General features: G+C 37.7%; 1 pseudogene; it reads right to left on the bottom strand.

Moving 5' to 3' along the window:
- Positions 1-18,916: 18,916 nt before the first annotated feature.
- Positions 18,917-19,411, bottom strand: LOC102818916 (annotated as a pseudogene).
- Positions 19,412-20,171: the final 760 nt, after the last annotated feature.

Raw genomic sequence — 20,171 nt, 5'->3', positions numbered from 1 at the left:
TTTCTCCTACACTAGAAGTCCTGGTGTGGCGCTGTAGGATAAGCATTGACTGCCAACCACAAGGTCAGCGGTTCAAACCCACCAGCTGCTTCTTGGAAACGCTATACAGGGTGGTTATAAGTCAGAACCAATTCTATGGTATATAACAATAGCAACAAAACTTGTTGTTAAGTACCGTTGAGTTGGTTCTGACTCATAGTGACCCTGTGTAGGGTTTCCGAGGAGTGGCTGGTGAGCTTGAACCGCCAACCTTGTGGTTCAAACCAACTTTGAAAGCTAGTGTGTTAACCCACAGTGCCACACCACAATTCTAGGGGTCATTAAAAGTTAGGCTTAGAAATCAGAGCAATCGATTGCTGTGATTACTAGGAGAACACTTTGAGGATGATATCCCAAATAAATTTAATTGTAAAGAACACTTATTTTCTACTTTTACTAAAAGAATTGAATTTGGACAGTAGCAATAAATAATAAGGTCATTTACTTAGGTGAGAGAAGTCAGTTTGTTTTTGTTTGTTTTTTCAGAATAAGCACTTACATGCAGCTACTCTTGTCAAGTGCCAAAACTTTAGGCAGTGCACGCACAGAGAAGCAACTCATAGCGACCCTATGTAGGGTTTCCAAGGTTTTAAATCTTTATTGTTGTTGTTGTTATGTGCCATGGAGTCGGTTCCGACTCATAGCAACCCTGCATAAGGTTTCTGAGGCTGTAAATCTTTACGGGAGCAGAAAGCCTCATCTTTCTCCCACAGAACAGCTGGTAGTTTCGAACTGCTGACCTTGTGGCTCGCAGCCCGATTAGTAACCACTAAGCTATCAGAGCAGAAAACCTCATCTTTTTTCGCAAGGAGTAGATTGAACTGCTGACCTTGCAGTTAACAACCCAATGTGTAATCCACTACACTGTCATAGCTCCTTAAACAAAGGCTACTCTTGCCATTAAGATTTCCTAGAATCAGAAGTCCCACACATTTCAAGAGCAATGCAAAATGCAGTTCCTGGCCTGAAAAGTTTACAGATCCAGTCATAGGAGTTTCTATTCAAGTGCATGTAAAGGCTTCCCAAATAGATGGAAAGAGCACCACACATATAATGACTGTCAAAGACCAATGGAAAAGCAAGGAAAGAACTGAGTCTTCCATTAACCTCTCCTTCTTATGTCAAAGTAAAAATCAGTAGTGAAAGGAAAAGGTACAGAAGAAAAGAAGGGGGTGGTGGCTCTAATTCTATGAAAAACACACCTAACAGAACTCCTAAAAGCATTTTTAAAAGCCAAAAAACCCCAAACAAACAAAAATAGACCCTTTTCCCACATCATTTGTATAAGTACAGGACTATAAAGCAAAGCAATATATATAGCACCTGTTTACTAGAATGTGTTACGGCATGGTTCATTGTTATAAAAAAGCAGCAGTGATCTATCTCTTCTTTGAAATAAAATAGATATCAGCAAGTAGGCTTCATCATGCCAGAGGACTTCAATAAGCAGAGATATCAGTTTTTTTAGGGTTTAACTGATTATGATCAGTTAGTTGGGGAGCCTGCTTGGGCTTTAAAATACACTGTTGAATCTGCCCACTCTTCATATTTTTAAGGAGAGTTCAGTTTCTTTGGATACACTTCAATGTATTTTAGTGCAAATATTAATAGTGTTTTAAAAAATTCCTATTTATTTAAAAATAATATTTTGTGAAGCTTTAAGTGAAAGTCTACATGACAAATTTGGTTCCTCTTTAATAATGTTTCTACAAACTGTTCCCTGCCATTGGCTATAATTTTTACAATGTGTCCAGGTCTTTATGATTTCCATTCTGTTTGTTCCATTTCCATTGATCTAGCTTCCCTTCCTCCTTGACTTCTCATCTTGGTTTTTAGGCAAATGTTGCCCTTTGGTCTCATATATAGTTCATTGTTTAGGGGAGAACATTATTCACAGGCAATGCTGTTGATTTTATAAGTTTGTCTATTATTTGGCTGAAAGATGACTCTGCAGAAAAGCACTTTACATTTCAGTGAAGCTTCATGATAATTAATCACTCTAACAGTACAAAATATGGGGCTGGGGTGGCTTAGAGGTCAAAGTGCTCAGCTGCTAACCAAAATGTTGGCTATCTGAATCTACCAACCACTCTGTGGAAGAAAAATGTGGCCATCCGCATCTGTAAGATTTACAGCGTCGGAAACCCTATGGGGACAGTTCTACTCTGTCCTATAGGATCCATATGAATTAGAATTGACTGGAAATCAGTGGGTTTGGGATATAGCATATAAGGTCTGTAACTTTATGTCCTGGTGATATAATGTAGTAATGTGTTTACAACAGAAATGGAGGCCAGAGCAGTGCTTTATAAATGGAGAAAAGTGAATGGCGCTTTTTACTCTGCAGCAAGTCCCTGCTTTCAAAGTGCAGACTATATTTTTGTTTGCCAATGCAAATTTTTCTATATAGTTATTTTGAGCGTATATGTGACTTGGGTGGGAGAAGAGATGGGGGAAGGGACTAGTAATTGGATCCCTAAATAATTAAGAAGTTAATCAAATTAATTTTTGAAATGAACATATAATGTTCTCTCTGTCTTTAAGCCTCCTTCTATGTCTTCTATTTGGTTTTCCTGAAGTGAAATTATGGAGTCATCCTTCATTCCTTCTTCTTCCTCACACTGTTTACCAATACAGACTGATTGTTAAATCCTGGAAATTATGGCTCCTAAACGTGTATCTCTTGAATCTATCTTTTCCTTTCTGTCTTGATGACCACTGTTTAATTCAAACCCTTTACATTTTTTGGAGTCCCAGAGCAATGAAAACTGTTAATGCACTTGGCTGCTAAAAGAAAGGTTTTTGTATTTACTTCATTGTACATTTTTAATCAGACATATAAACTTTTGTACAAGATGAATACAATTAGCTTTTAAATCCTTTAGTTTAGGGATCAGCAACTAACTATGGTTCCTGCACAAAATCCAGCTTGCTGCCTATTTTTATATGGTTAGCAAGGGAAGATGACATAAACAACATCATACATGAAGAAAGCAAAAAGGTCATTAAAAAAAAAAAAGACAAAAAAAGACGGCAATGGAAGTCGGCCGAGACTCTGAAACTGACACTTGGATATAATGTAGCTAAATCAACTGTAAGAAATAATGAAGTAAAAGAGTTGAACAAATTTCAAAGGGTAGGATTGAGAAAGCCAAGTATTATAACGAAATGTGGGAAGACCTGGAGTTAAAAAATTAAAAGGGAAAAAGACAAGTTTAGCGTTTTTCAAACTCAAAGAACTGAAGAAAAAAGTCACACCTCAAGTTGAAACATTGAAGGATTATACATACAAAATATTGATTGATGGAAGAAGCATTAAAAGAAAGTGGAAGGAATACATAGTCATTCTTTCAAAAAGAATTAGTTGATATACAAACATTTAAGAAGGAAGCATAAAATAATTAAAGTAATGGAAGAAACCATTTAAATATCTACATTCCCATATGTAAGCCCAATAAAATCATGAAAAATGCAAGTCTAACTTTTCCCCAAATACCAAAGATAGATAATTACAGTATACAAACTCTTTGAGAACAATGAGAAAGAGTGAAATCTCTTAAACTATTTTTTTAGAACAGATGCAACAAAAGACTCTACAAAAAAAGAAAATTAAAGGCAATCTCATTTATAAACATACGAGCAAAATTCCAAGAAGAAATTGCAGCAAACAGAATTAGTCAACAAATAGTAAGAATAAATAAGCAAAAGTCATGACCAGTTATATTTTAACCATATTATATATAGCATTCCATTATTTTTATTACTAACACTCTCATATCTCCTTGCAACACACGTTTTTTCTCATCATACTTAGCTGCAAGGACTTTTCTTTCTAATAGCAAATACAGTGATAGTGATATTTTCTGCCCCACATTAAGATCAGTCATAAGTTAGAAACTACCTAGAAATATTCCATTCAAATGACTGGCTTAATGGGAAAGATAATTTTTTTTTCAGTAAATTAATCAGTAGACTGTCAATATTTATTTTAGTAGGAGAAAAAGAACTGTATTTTAGAAATAATAAAATGTTTTTCTCTAGATTCAAAGACTTTTCTCTATCTAGGAATAATGCATTAAGTGATTTCTTATCTTCAGAAATTATCAAATAGTAAAAAAAAAAATCTCAGAAAAGTGTTAATGAGTGTACGAATGTGTGTGAATATTAATTCCTGTTGTGTGAAGACACATGCAGTTACAGAAAGGTCTACAAAAAAATAAAAATGCAAACCCATTGCTACTGAGGCAATTCTGACTCATAGCTACTGTGCAGAACAGAGTAAAATTGCCCCATCGGGTTTCCAAGACAGCAGTCTATGGAAGCAGACTGCCGCATCTTTCTCCCATGGAATGGCTAGTAGATTTGAACAGCAAAACCTTTTGATTAACAGCTGAGTTCTTAACCAGTGCACCACCAGAGTTCCTTAGAAAGATCTACAATGTCTGCCTAATTTTATACTCAACTGTAAACTGCAGCGCCTGTGCATGGCAGACAGCGACTTCTCCTCAATGCCACAATTACACTTCACATTTTCATCTATAGTATTTTTTTTTCCATCTAAAATAATTTACTGTTTTTCCCCTTTCAGAAAAAAATTAATTCTCTTTCTTTTCCACTTCTAAGATATTTGCAGTAATGTTTTACATGTTTAAAAAAAAAATATGCCTATCTTTTACAAATCTAGAGGCTCTTAATATGGTTGACATATCCTCTGTTAACTTTGGGTTTTTCTAGTCAACTTCAGGGAGACAGATTATCTTGTAATTGGCATTAAGTTTTGAAAATAACATTTTTAGAAGTGCTAATTTAAAGAGTATGAGTAGCTTGTTAGCATTGCATCTGGTCATCAACATATATTTAGTGAGCACTTACTTTGTAGTGTTGTTGCTGTTAGGTACAGTTGAGTTTGTCCTGACCCATAGTGACCCTATGTACAACATAATGAAACACTGCCCTGTCCTGCTCCATCAAGCTACACTTGAGCACATTGCTGCTGTCACTGTGCCAATCTTACCTTATTGGAGGTCTTCCTCTTTTTCCCTGAGCCACCACTTTAGCAAGCATAATATCCTTCTCCAGTAACTGGTCTCTCCTGATTGATATGCCCAAAGTATGACAGGTGAAGCCTGGTAATCTTGACTTCCAATAAGCATTCTGGTTGTACATCTTCCAATGTAGACTGGTTTATTCTTCTGTCAGCCCATGGTACTTTTAATATTCTTCTCCAATACCATAACTCAAATGTATCAATTCTTCTATGGTCTTCTTTATTCATTGTCCAATTTACACATGGAAATGAGGTTATTGAAAATACCATGGCTTGGGTCAGACACACTGTAGTTCTCAAATTGACATTTTTGCTCTTAACACTTTAAAGAGTTCTTATATAGCAGATTTGCCTAATGCATTATGTTGTTTGATTTCTTCAGGGCTGCTTCCATGGATCCAAGCAAAATGAAGTCTTTGACAGCTTCAATTTTTTTTTTCCATTTGTTGTTGTTAAGTGCCATTGAGTCAGTTCCAATCCATAGTAACACTGTAGAGGGTGTCCGAGGAGCAGTTGGTGAGTTTGAACCACCGACCTTGCAGTTCAAATGGCTTTGTTTTCTGGTGCATTAACCCACAGTGCCACACCAGGACTCCTTTCTCCACTTATCATGATACTATTTATTGGCCCAGTGGTGAGGATTTTTTGTTTTCTTTACGTTGAAGTGTGACCCTTATGGTAGGTTGTGGTCTTTGATTTTTATCTGTTAAGATTTTAAGTCCTCTTTGCTTTGTGGTAGATATTGTAAGGAAAATAAAGAAAGAGACGAAGGAGAGAGTTTTGGCTTCAACAGCAGGCAGGTTTATTGAGAGTAAACCTGGAAGGGGGTACTCTTATGTCACCAGAGGAGACCAAAAGCCCATCTGTTCTCTTACAGACTAGGGTATTTAAAGGCTGTCTGGTCTGGGTACAGTTCTGGTGAGTTTACAATGGGGGCGGGGTATGGAGATTTGGACAGGGGTATGGAGATTTTCCTGAAACCTGGAATTTCCAGGCAGGGGTGGGGGGTGGGGGGAGGGTCTCCAGGTGTAACAAAGATCCAAGATTCCAGGGAGATTGGAAGCTCAAGCAGGACCCCATTCAGTGTCAATTAGGGGTAGTTGCAATGCCATTCTGTTGATCAATGCCATTCTGCTGATCAGGCGCAAGGTCCTTCAGATATGATATTAAGTTTGGGTATTATAGCCCTTAAAGAAGATTGGGTATTATAGCCCATACAGAGGCCTGACATCGCCCCTGCTGTTATAAACTTCATAGACTAGAAATAGCCCTTGTTTCCAAATGGCCCAGTCATGTGCAGCGATCAAAAGCAGCCAACCATATATTTTCTCCTATTTTCTTCCCCCCAGGGACAAGGCTTTGGTCTGCTTGGTTTAGAGAACCATCCAGAAGCCAGTTTGAACAATTGGAGTTCATCTTGTCACAATGGTCTTTGACCACTCATAAAAAGCATTTGCCCAAAGATAAGGATTATTTGTAAATTCTCTGAAAACATTATTAGTTATCTATTCCCAAATTATTTCCACATCTGAACTTAAAAGAAGAAATTCTGAGATGCCTACCTAAAGGAACCATATTTCTTAGGACTGTTAAGAAAGGAATTCAGAATGTGTCATTAATGAGTAGATGATTAAAATATGAAACACTTTTAATCTTGTAGTCTGAAGTCCAAATAAAGAACAGCATGTGTTAAATGAATAAGCAGCTAAAAATTGCTTTATTATTTTTATTGGGCAGTTTTGAAAGTTTAAAGACTGGATTTTGTTAACAAACTAGAAAAAACTCATTAGAATTTATTGAGCTTCTAAAGATTTACCTAGGTTTAGAATGTCAGAGTACCAGAAGTTATGCCTACTTCACTGTTTTATTTGGAGAATATATTGCAAATAATACAAAAGCAACAATGATGAAGAACATTTAAAAATATTGCAGCCCTACTGGTGTGGCATTGCGGCTAATGTTCTGGACTGCAAAGTCGGTTTGAACCACAAGGTCAGTGGCTCAAGCTCTCCAGTCACTCCTCAGAAACCCTACACAGGGTTGCTATGAGTAGGAACTGACTCGGTGGCACTTAATAATAACAATAGCAATGTGGCATAAGGAGTTCTGGTATGATGCTGTAGGAGTCCTGGTGTGGCGCTGTAAGATTATCCCTGGATTGCTAGCCACAGGCCAGCAGTTCGAACCCACCAGCTGCTCCTAGGAAACTCTAGACAGCGTTGCTATGAGTCCGAACCAACTTGTCAGCATTTTACAATGGTGGCATCAGTGTTTAAGCCCTCAGCTACTAGACAAAAGGTTGGCAGTTGAACCCATCCAGCTGTAAAGAGTTGGGATTGTACTTCTGTTAAGATTGTTGTTATGAAGTGCTGACGGTTGAGTCGATTCCAACTCATAGTGACCATCTTTCAGATGATGGAGTATTATAATAAAACGTATGGTAAAATAAAATGGCATTAGCTACACAAAAGAGAATAGATTAAAAAGCTTAAAACTGGAGTCAGGGAGAACAGTTAGGAAACCTGTGCAGCAATCTGGGCAAAACCGTTGATGTTCTGAACTTGGGTAACAGTAGTGGAGCTAGAAATATATTCAATCAACAGAGAATTAAACAGATTGAATCAATAGGGTTTGACTGTTGCTTTGAAAATGTTGTTGTATAGGGTTTTTGCAGAGTCCTGATGTGGCACTGTGGGTTAATGCGCTGGACTGCAAAGTAGGTTTTATCTGCAAGGTTGGTAGTTCAAGCTCACCAGCCACTCCTCAGATATCTTAGACAGGGTCGCTATGTGTTGGAACCAACTCAACAACCCTTAACAACAATAATAAGGCTTCCTAGAGTGGCTGGTATGTTTGAACTTCCAACCTTGAGGTTACCAGTCCAGTACTTGCACCATTCTAGGGCTCTTGTTAAGATGGTTGTTGAGGAGCAGCTGGTGATTTTGAACCATTGACCATGTGGTTCAAACTGACCTTGTGGTCCGGTGTACTATCCTGCAGCACCACACCAGGACTCACCTGTTAAGATTGTTGTTGTTGTTTGAGTCCGTTCTGACCCATAGTGACCCTGTATAGCGTTTCCTAGTAGAAGCTAGTGAATTTGAACTGCTGACCTTGCATTTCAAATGGACTTTGCAGTCCAGTACATTAACCCTGAGTGCCACGACAGGACTCTCTTTTACAGGCTTGAAAATTCCATGGAGCAGTTCTACTCTTCACACATGGGGTTTTCATGAATCAAAATTGACTCAAAGATGACTGACAACAATACCAGATAAGTGTATTTCAACTTCAGTTTTGATAGCAAAGACAAGAACTAACCTGTGCTAATTATTATTATCTTTGGATAATAATAAAAATTTGCCAGCTCTTAAAAATTGCTTTCTTGTTCATTCTATCTTGTTATTAGTTGCTTTCAAGTAGACTTGTTGTTAGGTGCCTTCGAGTCGATTCCAACTCATAGTGCACAACAGAACAAAACGCTGCCCAGTTCTTTACAATCTGGACAATTTTATGTTTGAGACCATTGCTGCTGCCATGGTGTCAATCCATCCTATAGGGTGTCTTTCTCTTTTTCATTAACCCTCTGCTTTACCAAGCATGATATCCTTCTCCAGGCTATACCACCTAAAGTAAAAAGGAAGACCACAGAACTCATTAACCTTTTTAAATACCTTTTCATCATCAGTTCCCACTAACTCTTAGAACATACAGCTCTGTAAAATTCATTTCCATTATTATTTACTTGCATGCTACTTATGTGTTCAGAATATTAATCTTACTGACTGTAACTATTATAACAATGGAGGGACTTCAACTTAGTACAAATTATGAATTTTTTTCACTGGTTAGAAATAGTTTCAAATAATGCCATATATGAAAATGGAATGCAGAAAATGCCTACGGTAATATGAGAAGATTTGTATTAAACAGTGCAGCAATAAATCAGACTGTCCTTAAGACTGTTTGTTTACTAAAGAAGATACTGAGGTATGTCTGGGGTAGTCTGAGCTCTATTAAAAAGATTTTGTTGCTGAGATAATAGCAGTTTGCAAAATTACCTTAGTTAAGAGTTTGTGATTGTAGTGTGACATCCTTTGAAGCACACATACTACCCCCCACACCTTACAACAAATTGCTTGCATTTTGATTTTTTAAATCAAGGTTATACTTTGTGCCCAAGTAGGTGATTGTAACAGACTAAAATAGATGCATACTCTTTATATAAACTTAAACAATTCAATTTTTGCTAGTTCATATTCAAAGGAAAGTGGTATATATGTCATCATGCAGGAATGTCATCATGCAGAAACTGACCATGTGAATTTCCAAATAGCTTGTGTTTAATCCCTGAAAGGAAGAGGGCTGCTTTTGTTTAAACTTCTTTGTTTTCAAATGAATCCCTTTACAAAATGTATTTTACTCTATCAGATTATATGAAACAATTAAATCCCTTATTAATTACATAGGATTTTCAAGATCAAATACTCATCTATGAATATAGATGTCTATTCATCTGCTAAACATAGAACTGAATAATTACTGAAACCATGAATTTACTCTCTTGAAAAGTTAACATTACTGGACTGAGCTTTTGGTCATTTGCCCTTTTCTCATAAATGTGGAAGAAAAGATTGTGCAGCACTCTGATCTCCTATGTGGATTGATTGCCCTATCTGCAAAATCAAGTGTTGAATCAAAATCCAAAGCAGCCATTCCCCATGTCCTTGTTTTACCCTCCAGAAAGATTTTTTTTTTTTTTTTTAATGTTGCTACAAGCCTCTTTCTAGCTTGTCAGCAGCATTCTGAACATCATCTGCTATTTATTGGACTTATCACAGTGTGCCATAGCTTGCTCTTTCATAAAACTGTAACTCAGTCTGAAAAAAATATATCATTTAGCAGCTATGCTATTAATGGGGCACAGTGGTGTAACTAAGAACTATTGAGATGTACATGGTTGCTTCACCCCATCTGAATACACACACACACACACACACACACATGTACACGCACATACATTTCTACCCCTGGCAAAAGCCTGCTGTTGTGCTTTAGTGTTTATAAGTCTCCTGACAACTACTGATATTGAAAGGACTGTTAGACTCAGAAGACTACAGAGCATGCAAATTATGTCCACTATTTTATTACCACTAAACTTCTTCAGTGTCATTCTGCTGCTCAATCCCCAACATTTATTTAATTTTCTTTGCTTTTTCATGTTCTCTCCATCCTTTCCTTGTAACTTCTGCATTTTTTACCTGGAAAACTGACTTTTGTCAACCCCTGAAAGTTATTTTGTATCGATGAGCCAATAACCAGAAGGTGCGATCAACTATTGGCCTTACATTATATTCATTCTTACTTGTTGCACAAATACTATTTCTTTACTGTAAGAGGTATTTTCTTTCTATTATTTTGTCTTCAGAACAGCTTTTTGGCTATTTGAGATTTTTGGATGTCAGTGAAGCATTAGTCTACTTACAAACTTATTTCGACTTGATCTTGCTTATTCATTTAAAAATAGTCCTTGAGTGTCTACCAGGCACCATGCACTATGCTAGGCATCAGGCATAAAACAGAGATCAAGAGTCATTATTCCTACTTTCATAAAGCTTTCAGTCCAGTACAAAAGAAATAATTAAAAAAAAAAAAGTTGGCATTAAATTGTAATACTACATATAACATAGCCTTGCTGTGGTACTGTAGGATAAGCACTAGACAGCTAAACACATGTCTGTGGTTCAAACCTACCAGCCACTCCTCAGAAACTCTATACAGGGTTGTTTGAGTTGAAACTGACTCAATGGCACTTAACAACAGCAATAAAATAATGCAGCAATTAATTCTCAGCTGCTATTTCCAAAGCATAGTAACTCCTTATCACGTCTTGTTGTTTATAAGTGTCATCAAGCCTGTTCTGACTTATAACTACCCTATATAGGGTTTCCAAGGAGTAGCTGGTGGGCTTAAACTACAGACCTTGTAGTTAGTAGTCCAGTGCTTATCCTACAGCACCACACCCAGATTCCTATCACTTCTCTAGGTACTACATTATTTTATAGTAGACTTTATTTTGGTTTGGTTTTAGCAGAAATATTAGCTATGGACAAAATTTTGTGACATTTCTCCTCTGTCTATAATACTTTAAAAGCCACAATTTCAATAGAATGGTTTATAATTGTGGTGCAGTGATTTATTTGATATGGCTCTATCTAGCTCCTACCAAAGAACTGGGTAGGACCATGCAGCTTGAGTATATTTCCTCTTTTCCTGTTGGGTATGGGTAAGAAAAGGTAGGGAAAGATGTTGATTGGTTGGTTGGTTGGTTATGTGCTGTGGAGTCAATTCCGACTCATAGCAACCCTTTACAGGGTTTCCAAGGCTGTAAATCTTTATGGAGCAGAAAGCCTCATATTTCTCCCATGGAACAGCTGGTAGTTTCAAACTGCTGACCTTGTGGTCCGCAACCCGATTTGTAACCACTACGATACCAGAGCTATGATTATATAATTCAGTTGTGCATGATTAATTACAACAATCAAACACAATACTCTTTTGAGACTTTACAACATCCCTTTCATATTAATAGCCATAAATCCAATAATAAATATGTGACATAACATAAGAACTTCTAGGTCCCATTTTTTTTTTTTTAAGTTTTTATTGTGAATTGAGTGAAAGTTTACAGAGCAGATCATTAGTTTTACATTCAACAAATCATATACTTTGTTTCATTACAATGATTATAATCCCTTCCATGTACCATCCGTTAACAGTATTTCTCCATTTTAGTTGTTTTTTTTTTTAAAACACTCAGGAATATATAATCATTTAAACCACCAAAGGGCACGTTCTGCAGGGTTTCCTCCTGGCCGCCAGCTCTCAGTCCCTCTCTTTTCATGAATCTAGAGTCCTCAGCTGCTCCCTCTCTCCATGTTCCCACCATTGCCTCAATCTCTAGTGTTGCTGCTTCTCTGGATCACATAGCCCTGCTGTTTCAAGGTTGAGTATGCATCAGTATTTACCTCTGTCCCATTTAGCCCATGCAAACCTGTCTCAGTGTTCCCCAACTACCTTGTTCTTCCACCTTCCCTCTTCTTGTGTATTGTCCTCCTGAACACCCGAACTATGAAGTGTCTGCCCCCTACCCTGTGCTCTACATTCACCTCCTTCTACCTCCCCAAAGCCCCCTCCCCACTCCACCCCCACCAGTAACCAACAAAGATTTTTTTTTTTTTTAGTATGGGTATATTTTCTTAAGCTTTTACAATAATGGTCTTATATAATGTTTGTCTTTTGTGACTGACTAATTTCACTCAGCATAATGTCCTCAAGGTTCATCCATGTTATGCGGTGGCTTGCAGCTTCCTTGTTGTTCTTCAAAGTAGCATAATATTCCATTGTGTGTATGTACCAAAGTTTGTTTACCCATTCTTCCATTGATGGACACTTAGGTTGTCTCCTTCTGTTTGCTGTTGTGAATATATCTACTCGTGTTATGGTTCGCATTCTTGTGGATATATACCAAGTAGAGGAATTACTGGATCATACGGTATTTCTATTTCCAACTTTCTGAGGAAGCGCCATACTGTTTTCCAGAGTAATTGAACCATTTTGCATTCCCACCATCAATATAAGAGGGTCCCAGTCTCTTCACATCCTTGCCAGCATATATTGTTCTCTGCCTTTTTTAACTTCACTGTCATTGCTGGTGTGAGATGATATCTCATTGTTGTTTTGATTTGCATCTCTCTAAAAGGAGCTCTGGTAGCGTAGTGGTTACGAATCTGGCTGCGAACCACAAGGTCAGCAGTTTGAAACTACCAGCTGTTCCACGGGAGAAAGATGAGACTTTCTGCTCCCATAAAGATTTACAGCTTCGGAAACTCTGTACAGGGTCGCTATGAGTCGGAACCGACTCCACGGCACATAACCACTACCAATGGCTAATGATCGTGAACATTTCTTCATATGTTTGTTGGCTGCCTGCTAGGTCCCATTTTGATATTACTTGCATACTAAGTATTTTCAATTTGGCTAATACTACATTTCAAGAAAAGTAAATTGCATTTATAAATGCTCTTATTTAAAACCAAACAGGAAAAGAAAGAGAAAAGTCATAGTCCTAAATCTGAGTTTCGTGTGACTTTATGCGTTTTAGAGAAAGAAATCAATATGCATATACATAGATTCTTACTTTTGACTTATATCTTTGTTCTTATAGACACTTGCCATAAAAATATTTATTTCACAACATAATTTTAATAAGTTAGCATTTTATGGTCAAAAGCTAATAGGTTTTGAAATAATATCTGGAGCGCTTTATAATTATATTCTTGAATGCATAAAATTGCTGAATTTAAAAAACAAGGAAAGAGTTTATAGTGCATCTCTACAAAAAAGCATACCAATAAAACTGATATATCTTATTTTATTGTAATTCTAGTCTTTCCATCAATTAAAAACAAATAGAAATGCTAGCAGTTAATGAAAGTGATTATTAATTATAAGTATTTTCTAAGTGCGCACTGTCACTAACTGCATTACAAAAGGAACAAGGTAGGCAAACCACATCTTTATCACCGTGTGGCACGTACCAGCATGAATTCAATTCCCACCTGAGAGTGAACCCAGTCTCCATTCCTTGTCACCAGACAATTGTTCTGTGACACTTCCTCTTTCATCCATTACCCAGAGTTGGACCTGAGCTAGGTAAAAACATCCATGGCAACTCAGGGCCAGGTCTTTGAAGTCCAGTCATAGACTTAGTAATCTGCACAACTCTGTGCATTTTGAACCAGTGAGTCATCCAGCTCTAATGCCCTGGGGCTAGGTCACAAGACAGAAAGACTCTTCTTCATTGACTCCCTATACAAAAATAAACAAACAAGGCAAGAGAGCTCTGTTTTTATAAATTTACTGTTTTTATAAATTTACTCTGTCCTAAGGAGCTCTGGTAGCGTAGTGGTTATGAATCGGGCTGCGAACCTTAAGGTCAGCGGTTCGAAACTACCAGCCGCTCCGCGGGAGAAAGATTAGGCTTTCTACTCCCGTAAAGATTTACACCCTCGGAAACCCTGTACAGGGTCGCTATGGGTCGGAACCGACTCGACGGCACTTAACAACAACAACAACAACCAGCATTCAAAGCTTCAGATTCTGTCTTTAGAACTACCTACACCAACATTCTTAGAACTAGCTACACCAAGCTAAGTCAGAATCTCATTGCCATATATGGATTAATTAATTCTCTATTATTGTTATTGTTAGGTACCATTGAGTCACTATGAACAACAGAAGGAAGCACTGCCCAATCCTGTGTCATTCTCACAATCTTTGCTATGTTTGAACCCATTGTTGTAGCCACTATGTCAGTCCATCTCCCTGAAGGTCTTCTTTCTTTCAACTGACTTTACTAAGCATGAGGTTCAATTCCAGGGACTAGTCCCTCATGATGACATATTCAAAGTACATGAAACAAAGTTTTGCCATCATAGCTTCTAAGAAGCATTCTGGCTATAGTTCTTCCAAGACAGACTTGTTCTTTCTTCTGACCATAATTCGAATGCATCAATTATTCTCTGATCTTCCTTATTAATTGTCCAGCTTTCACATGCATATGAGGTAATTGAAAGTACCATAGTTTGGGTCAGGCACACCTTTGTTCACAAAGTGACATCTCTGCTCTTTAATTCTTCAAATAGATCTTTTGCAGCAGATTTGTCCAATGCAAAATGCCTTTTGATTTCTTGACTGCTGTTTCAATGGGCATTAATTGTGGATCCAAATAAAATAAAATCCTTGCCAACTTCAATTTTTTTCTCCATTTATCATACTTTTACTTATTGGTCCAGTTGTGAGGAATTTTGTTTTGTTTATGTTAAGATATAATCCATACTGATCTTCATCAGCAAGTGCTTCAATTCTTCTTTGCTTTCAGTAAGCAAGGTTGTGTCATCTGTATATCACTGGTTGTTAATGAGTCTTTTTCCAATCCTTATGTCACATTCTTTATATAGTCCACCTTCTCAGATTATTTGCTCAGCATAGAGATTTAGTATGGGAAAAGGATATAAACTTGATGTATACCACTACTGATTTTAAACCACTTTGTATTCCCTTATTCTGTTTGGTCTATATACAAGTTCTGCATGAGTACAATTATGTGATATGGAATTTTTATTGTTCAAAATATTATCCATAATATACATTTTGATCCACATAGTTGAATGTCAGTACAACACAGGTAAACATCTTTCTATATTCTCTGCTTTCCACCAAGATCCACTGACATCAGCAATGGTATTCCATGTTCCATGTCTTCTTCTGAATCCTATTTGAATTTCCCAGTTTCCTGTTGATGTACTGATGCCACCATTTTAAATTACCTTCGTCAAAATTTACCTTGTATCTGATGTTAATATTGCTTGATAATTTCCACATTTGATTGGATCACTTTTCTTTGAAATTGGCACAAATATGAATCTCTTCTAATTGGTAGACAAGGTACCTGTCTCTATATAAATTCTCTATTGTTGTTGTTAAGTGCTGTTGAGTTGGTTCTGACTCATAGCAACTCTATATAGGGTTTCTGAGGAGCTATTGGCGAATTAGAACTGCTGACGTTGAGGTTCAAACCTAACTTGTGGTCCAGTGCTTATCAATACAGTGTCACACTAGGACTCCTTTCACCTATCTAGGAGGTTCCAAAGAGAATGCTCTAAGGTCTGTGTCCTGTAGTCATTGGGGCCTCAATGAATATGCATGACTTTGGCCTTAATGTACAGTTATGATAATCCGGCCAATGAATATTCATGACTTAATTATATGCCCTCCCTTCCTGAAATTAATCCATCAGATGTGGGGTCTGTGTAGCCCCTACGTGCCTGTCTATTTTGGAAAACAAAAAGCTTGTTAACTATTGGTAGCTATTTTCAGGAACCAGAGACAATGTCCAAACCAAGTTCTTTGTTCCTTACATAGCAATTGAGTAAAATATATATTTAATAAATGTCTATTGTATAACAAGGACAGAATATTGCTAAGAGTTTTGAATGATCAAGGATAAGATGCCTGGTATATGAACTATCTAGGATAATAGTGACCATAGGGGAAAGGTACAATTTACTTAAAGTTGTGATATGTATTCTGCATTCTGTTCTGAAGCTACAGCTAGGAATTATAGATGACCACATTCAGTCTGGACTCCTGGTGTGGCTCTGTAAGATCAGCACTGAACTGCAAATCATAAGGTTGGCAGTTTAAACCCACCAGCTGCTCCTCAGAAACCCAATAAAGGGTCACTTTGAGTCAGAACCAACTCGACGGCTCTTAACAACAATAACAGTCAATCTAACCTGCCTAATTGTAATTCCCAAAATTTTACTTACAGTGTTGTTGCTAAGTGTCATATGGTCAGTTCTGGCTCATAGTGACCCTGTATAGGCTTTCCAGGAAGTGACTGGTGGGTTTGAATCACCGACCTTTTGGTTAGCAGTTCAGTACTTATCCAACAGCACCATAACAGGTAGATGGGAAAAGTTTCAGGCTTGGATTCAGGAGACCTAAATTTCAGGTGTAATTATTTTAGTCTTGGGCCAGTCATTTCAACCCTTGGAGCATCCATTTGCTTATCTTAACTTGTTTTCAAACATCACAGTATGGCAATTAGAATCATACAAAATATGTGCTTTGTGACCTAATGTTATCTCTACAAATGTAACATTGTTTTATTATTCATGTATATATTTATTTATAAACAAGTAATTGTGGTTGCTTTCGATTGTTTATTGGGGGGTGAAAAGTAAATGTGGAACTCTCCTGCACTATTACACAGTCCACCCATCCTTTTGCAAATTTGATCAAGCTTTACAAAAGCTAGAATCCATAAATGACTCTACACGGCTGTGTGCTATGTACTTTAAGGAAAGTACTTAGAAGCATGTGTTCAATTTTGAATCAGTTTCAAGTTCCCATTGTCTCTCTAATGTGCAGCAAGACTAGTATTTCAGTGTGCCAGACCTGTGCATGCCATTCAAACACACAAAGTGAATGTTTTGTATTCCTCCAGAAGTAGCCAGAATGCTAAATTTTAGAAGTTAGGACTTGTGGTGCTCTCTGCCAAAAAGAATCTATACTGCCATTTAATTGCTACCAAATTGTCAACTCCTATCTCTCTTCTTTTCTTAGCCTGAAAACACATGTGCATAATTTATTTTCTATGTTTAGTGGAAGTTAGAATACTAAGCACTAAGTGTTCTGATGCAAGACTATAATTTACTCTTCTTCTAGCCAGAGAAATAAATATTCTTTAACATCTCTGGTCTTCCGTTCATTTACTCTGTCCCTCTGCCTGGTGTCTCTTTCTTTCCCTTCTCATTGAAACTTCTCTTTTCTGCATCCATCCCACTTCTCCCCATTGACTAATCCTATAATTTAAAAAAAAATCATGTTATATTGTGTTTGCAAGATTTTCTTCTCTCTCAGTGCTTTCTACAATAGAATCTTCTATTTGAGATAAGATCTTAATTAAAATGAGATTGTCTTCTGGACAACAGGGTTTGTTTTGTTCGACTTGGTTTTATTATACTGCCTTTACAGTATGGTAAATTAAGAACACTCAAGGTTGAGGAAAAGTACAGCATACTTTGCCCTAGAAAAACTGTTGTTGTTAAGTGCCATTGATTCAGTTCCGACTCATAGTGTCTCCATATAGGGTTTTTGAGGAGCGACTGGTGGGTTAGAAGCCCCACCCTTGTGGTTCAAATGGACCTTGCAGTACAGTGCTTATCCTATACTGCCACATCAGGATTCCACTTCAACATTACATGAAACATAATATTTTCTCACCCAACATTTCTAGTTTCTTTTTTTTTTTTTTTTTTTCATAACAGCTTTCTTTTTAATAGCCCAAAAGTTCTCGTAGCTTAAGTAATCAATCAGAAACTGGGAAATAGCCCCTGGTTCCTATTCACTCTGCTTGCAAGTACTATTCACACTATGTTGTTGTCTTGTCGCTATGTGTCGTGTAGTTGGTTCCGACTCATAGCGACCCTGTACAGGCTTTCCGAGGCTGTAAATCTTTACGTGAGCAGAAAGCCTCATCTTTCTCCCGCGAAGCAGCTGGTAATTTCGAACTGCTGACCTTGCGGTTCGCAGCCTGATTCGTAACCACTATGCTACCAGAGCTCCTTGACCCTGAGGTTAGCAGCCCAATTTGTAACCACTATGCTACCAGAGCTCCTTGTTCACACTATATTAACAAGCAAATATTTTTAAGTAAAAGAGAATGGAAAAATCAACACACATGGTAAATTCCACATCAGGGATACATGATAAATTCCACATCAGGAATACCATGCTAACATTTGAGTTAGGAATCTCTACTTGGGCTAAAACACTAAGATCAATTCTATTGCACCCTACTCCATGCAAACTGCTAAGTGCTGACTCATAGCAACCATGTACAGGATTTTCAAGGAGTGGCTGGTGGGTTGGAACCACCAACCTTGTAGTTATCAGTCTAGTGCTTAGCTTATTAACATCACACTAGGACTCATGTAAGCTAGTCAGGACAAAATGCACAGCACAGATTTTATATAAACATGGAAAACAGATTTATACAATATCACCATTTAGTATATATGCTGTGGCTGAAATACAATTTAAGGACATAAACCTGAAAATGTTTTCACAATTACTGGCTATTTAAAAGACTTTAATTAATAGAACTTTTTAGGTAAAATGGAGGAATTCTGAAGGTGATTTTCATTCTCTAGTTAGACTTCATTTTGCCTTTTTCAAAAACAGAAGAATCCTCTTGACCACCTAGAGATGATTTTCTTTGTATCCTACCAGATGATCCGAATCTTCTTTAAAAGGATCATAGCCTTGTTCTTTTAAGCAATGTAGCACCAAGGAAAACTGGTCCCCTGGAGGGAATTCTTCCCAGGGAACCCACTCCCAACTTTCATTTTTTTTCAGGCTCAATGTTCTTTGGTTCTGAATCATGAGTCAAGTCCACCTTTCCTCTCATCAATATAGTGATGTAATGATAATTTTTTTTCTCAATGAAAGAATCAACAACTGAGGCAAAGTGAACATTTTTCAAGCAAAGAGCTGCTTCTTCCAAGGTTTCCCTTTGAGCATATTCTTCCCAGTTTTCCCAGAACTCCAAATGACCCCCAGGAAGTTGGAAACTGCTGGCTTCAAAGGACCCTTTTATCTTCCCCAGAAGGACTCAAGAGGATGCTTACAACTAGTCATCACTACTCCCACTGTGACCCCGGGCCGCTGTCCCCGCAGCTCTGCACTGGTGGTCATAGTGCAGGGGTCAGAGTTCAGCCCTCTAGTTTCTTTTTTAGGGGGTGGGAGGAGTCAGGGAGTAGAGGAGTTGTTGTTGTTAAGTGCCGTCCAGTTGGTTCCGACCCATAGCGACCCTATGTAGGGTTTCTCAGGAGCAACTGGTGGGTGAGCTTGAACCACCGACCTTGCAGTTCAAACAACTTTGCTGTCTGGTACATTAACCCACAGCGTCACACCAGGACTCCAAAAAAGAGAGGAAAAGAAAAAGAAAGTAGGACAGAGACGGTGTGTGACCATATATAGAACGGAATTCTTCAGTGGAATGCTGACCATTCTTCACCATCATTATGGCAAAGAAGGGCCCAGACCCCTACTAAATAACTGAGCTAGTGTATTTCTATGTTATTTCCAACATAATTTTTATAGTTCCAAGAGGAAAAATAAGGTGAAATAAGTCTCTATCATAACTCTTTTCTTACACCATAATTGCAATGCTGTAGTGAGAGCATTGTTGTTAAGTGCTGTTGAGTCTGTTCCACTTATAGCAGCCCTGTCTAGGGTTTCTGAGGTGTGGCGGATGAGTTTAAACTGCCGACCTTGTGGTTCAAACAGACCTAATAGTTGAGTGCTTAGCCTACAGCGCCACGCCAGGACTCCATATTGACAGTTGATGTTGTTGTTAAGTGCCACAGTCACCCTGTATAGGGTTTCCAAGGAGCAGCTGGTGAGTTTGAACCACAGACCTTGTGGTTCAAACAGACCTTGTGGTCCAGTGCTT

The sequence above is a fragment of the Chrysochloris asiatica genome, unplaced genomic scaffold, assembly GCF_000296735.1.
Source record: "Chrysochloris asiatica unplaced genomic scaffold, ChrAsi1.0 scaffold00126, whole genome shotgun sequence".
Lineage (NCBI taxonomy): Eukaryota > Metazoa > Chordata > Mammalia > Afrosoricida > Chrysochloridae > Chrysochloris > Chrysochloris asiatica.
This window is presented reverse-complemented; position numbering and strand designations above follow the sequence as displayed.